Source organism: Orcinus orca, chromosome 10, assembly GCF_937001465.1.
Source record: "Orcinus orca chromosome 10, mOrcOrc1.1, whole genome shotgun sequence".
NCBI classification, from domain to species: Eukaryota; Metazoa; Chordata; class Mammalia; order Artiodactyla; family Delphinidae; genus Orcinus; species Orcinus orca.
The window spans coordinates 50,080,212-50,084,320 of NC_064568.1; the positions used below are offsets into that span (position 1 = coordinate 50,080,212).

A 4,109-nucleotide genomic window follows, 5' to 3' on the forward strand; every position below is an offset into this window, starting at 1 on the left:
AGAACCCTCTTGCACTGTCGGTGGGAATATAAATTGATACAGGCACTATGGAGAACAGTATGGAGGTTCCTTAAAAATCTAAAAATAGAACTACCATACGACTCAGCAATCCCACTACTTAGCATATACCCTGAGAAAACCATAATTCAAAAAGAGACATGCACCACAATGTTCACTGCAGCACTATTTACAATAGCCAGGACATGGAAGCAACCTGTGTCCATTGACAGATGAATGGATAAAGAAGATGTGCCGGGGGCTTCCCTGGTGGCGCAGTGGTTGAGAGTCCGCCTGCCGATGCAGGGGACACGGGTTTGTGCCCTGGTCTGGGAGGATCCCACATGCCGCGGAGCGGCTGGGCCCGTGAGCCATGGCCGCTAAGCCTGTGCGCCCGGAGCCTGTGCTCCGCAATGGGAGAGGACACAACAGTGAGAGGCCCACGTACCACAAAAAAAAAAAAAAAGAAGATGCGCCACATATATACAATGGAATATTACTCAGCCATAAAAAGAAATGAAATTGAGTTATTTATATTGAGATGGATGGACCTAGAACCTGTCATAAAGAGTGAAGTAAGTCAGAAAGAGAAAAACAAATACCGTATGCTAACACATGTATATGGAATCTAAAAAAAAAAAAAAGTTTCTGAAGAACCTAGGGGCAGGACAGGAATAAAGACGCAGACACAGAGAATGGACTTGAGGACACGGAGAGGGGGAAGGGTAAGCTGGGACGAAGTGAGAGAGTGGCATGGACATATATACACTACCAAATGTAAAATAGATAGCTAGAGGGAAGCAGCCACATAGCTCAGGGAGATTAGCTCGGTGCTTTGTGACCACCTAGAGGGGTGGGATAGGGAGGGTGGGAGGGGGACATAAGAGGGAGGAGATATAAGGATATATGTATATGTATAGCTGATTCACTTTGTTATAAAGCAGAAACTAACACATCATTTTAAAGCAATTATACTCCAATAAAGATGTAAAAAAAAAAGAAAGAAACTGGATGAGGTCAAGGAGATCTAGATCCTGTATAGGGCTAGCTTACAGTTTCCTTGGGAATTTTTGGCAAAAATCTGATGTTGGAGCCTAAGAAGTATGTCCATTGGGTTAGTGAGACAGGCAGTGTGCAGTCAACGTAGGAAGGAGGATGAAATCCTTGAGATGAATGTTTCTCTTTCTAGGCCTGTCAGGCATAGAAAAACCATGGACTAGTCTGGGTCCAGAATTCATTTATGCTACAGAATGAGAGCAACTAACATTGCTTTTATTTTGTTTCCTTTGCCCTGATAAGGCCTAGATGGAGAGAATCCTGCACCATCTTAGACCACAGAGGTACAATGACTTTTCAGGAGGTTTACTGTATGGATCATATTCAAGAATGTGAAATGACTCAAAATGAAATTTCAGGAAATGAGCCTTGAAAATAGAAATGCTACAGTGAAGTACGAGGGTCATATAAGAATAAATTCATCATGACACTTAGAGTCTTACCAGACCATGGTCAGAAGGTCAGGGGTTATCGCCCAGGGGGTCACACTATGGTACACCCCATTTGTACCCCACTTACCTCTTCTCAGGTGTAAACTTGGAGAGTGAGTTCCTGCAGAGGAGGGATGGATTGACCAGTCTGACGGTGCTGGGAAAGGCATTTCTTCCACACGCCCGCTGGCTGGCTGGGATCTAGTCTTCCATTTGGTCTTAGAGGTCTGCTCCCCAGCCCATGAACTGTATCATTTACCCAGATGTCCACGCCTTGTTAGGATCCGTGGACTCGCCACACTCTGGCCCCTCAGTCTGTGTACAACAGCTCTGCAGAAGGTCAGCTGCTCATCCTCAGCTCTTAGCTACAGCCAGGTGTCCACAATTTTCAACACCCAGCTCAAAAGTGGATTGTAATGGGCAAGATGGCGGTGCCCGTGCGGAGGCGCACAGCCTGCCGGGCCTGGTGACCACCCTGGGCCTGGACTCCAGGAGCCTGGCGGCCCGACCTGGATGACCCGCTGACCCTTCGCTGGCAGCTGGGGCCGCGCTACGCGGCTCCTGGCGCCCGCCTCCAGGGCGGCGTCTTTACGGCCACCGCGGGAACAACCGCAGAAGCCGCAGGCTGAGGGCTGCGAATGGTACCTGAGCCTGGGGGCCAAGCGGGAGGCACTGCGGGTGCGGCAGCTGGGCGAGGAGCAGAAGCGTCAACCGGGAAGCAGTTCATGGAAGAGCGCATGGCCAAAGTGCCCCAGAGCGGTGAGAATCGGCAGCGGCGGCAGCAAGAGCGGAAGGAGAAGTCACGTGGACCCGAGCAATGCCCGCCTCCGGAAGCTGCCGCAGGACCGGGACAAGTAGCATCGCAAGCGCCTCAAGGAGGAGAAACATAGGCACGAGCTGTCGCAGTCGCCGCTTCGGCAGCCCAGGACCCAGCAGGCTCTGCAACACCCAGCTCCTGAGCTGAGTTCTCACCCAAAAAAACCTGCTGCCTGATAGCCCCAAACCCCTCCCCCCACGCCGCCCAAAAAAAAAAAAAGGGCTCTAATTGCCACAACCTCGGCATCTCTGCCTCCTTTCCCGTAACTCTCATAAGTGAGTGCCTTCTTGTTCTACCCCCATTCAGTATCAGCATGTGTGTCAAATAGGCTGGGAGTACTTTTTCCTGGGATATTCTAATAGGTAAGATCACATCTGCCTTTATGTTTGCTGTTCTTTGACTGGAGTGTGTTAAGAGCTGTGTTTGAATTTGTGTGATATTCAGCCTGATTCATCTTATTTTGACTGCACTGAATAATTGTTTAGAAGATCTAACTTACTGCAGCCTGAGACTGAGACTGCCAGACAAAAATCACTGGCTTTATATATTAGACAAATACAAATGATTCTGTGGGTAAATATTTTTGTACGTCTGGCTAAATGCATGAGGAAAAGCAGTGACCTACTTAATTGTGCCTTCAGTGCAGTGTTATGCATTAAAGACCCCTGCACTGAGTGCAGTGTTGTTTCCGAGCATCCCTCCATTAAAAAAAAAAAAAAAAATTCTGATAAATATATTTTCTGCCCTAATTTCAAACCCATGAAGCTCATAAAAATAGCTTTTATTTATTTAAGAAATAAAAAGCATGAACATAGCCCAAAATAATAAAATGCAGAGAAGTATTAACTCACTGTGTGTCTCTGCATCCCTCCCTACTCATTGCCCCATCCGCAGAGATAGCTTTCACCTCTTCTGCTCAGAGATGTTGTGACCGTTCATGCTTATTTATTCTTTAATTTTTCCATTTTAGGACACTATATATTAACTTCCTGCTCAATAGTAAATTCAACATTCTTATAACCATTCAATCTTGTCTTTCTTGTTCCCCCATCTCCTAATTTTTATGGTTCTATAAATATTTTAGCTTCCATTTCAGCTGTCTTTATAAAAATTTTAAAATACATCCAAACTTATTTTTCTTTTCATCAGTGTGAGCATCATATCTGGTACAACATATTATAAGATGATGCTATTGGTGGACCCCTCTTCCTCTTGCCCTACCAGATTCTGACAGCTCCCATGTTACTTTGTCATTGCCAAGGCAGCTGACACTTCTCCCCCTGTACCTTAATTATGCATGCTGGGCTTAGTTGGTTGATTTACTCCAGTATTTGAAAACCATTAAAGACCCCTGCACTGAGTCATAGGCCTGTACAATCAGGTGAATTCTTCTACTTTAAAGCTATGTGACACTGGGTACAATCCAAGAATTTCTAGACCTCCACTATGCCATATGGTAGCCTCTATCCCTATGTGGCTCTCTGAATTTAAATTAAAATTAAAGGCAAATAAAATTTAGAATTCAGTCACACTAACCATATTTCAGGTGTACAATAGCTGTGATGTATTGTACAATGTGGCTAGTGGCTACCACTTCAGACAGTGCATATATGGAAATTTTCCATCATCATGGAAATCTCTATTTCTGCATTGCTAGACTAGGGGTTCTCAATAGGTGAGGTGAGGAAGATCAACTAGATGATTTCCAAACTGCTTCCAGACTCTAAATTTCCACGGTTCTGTAACTGAATGCAACTTTTGCCAGAGTTGTTGGGGAAACCCTCCCCAAAGCCAAGATTGGTTTTTAA

At 45.6% G+C, this 4,109-nt stretch overlaps 1 pseudogene; it reads left to right on the forward strand.

The window, feature by feature from the left end:
• The first annotated feature begins 1,725 nt into the window (after positions 1 to 1,725).
• On the forward strand, positions 1,726 to 2,443 carry LOC117195850 (growth arrest and DNA damage-inducible proteins-interacting protein 1-like; annotated as a pseudogene).
• Positions 2,444 to 4,109: the final 1,666 nt, after the last annotated feature.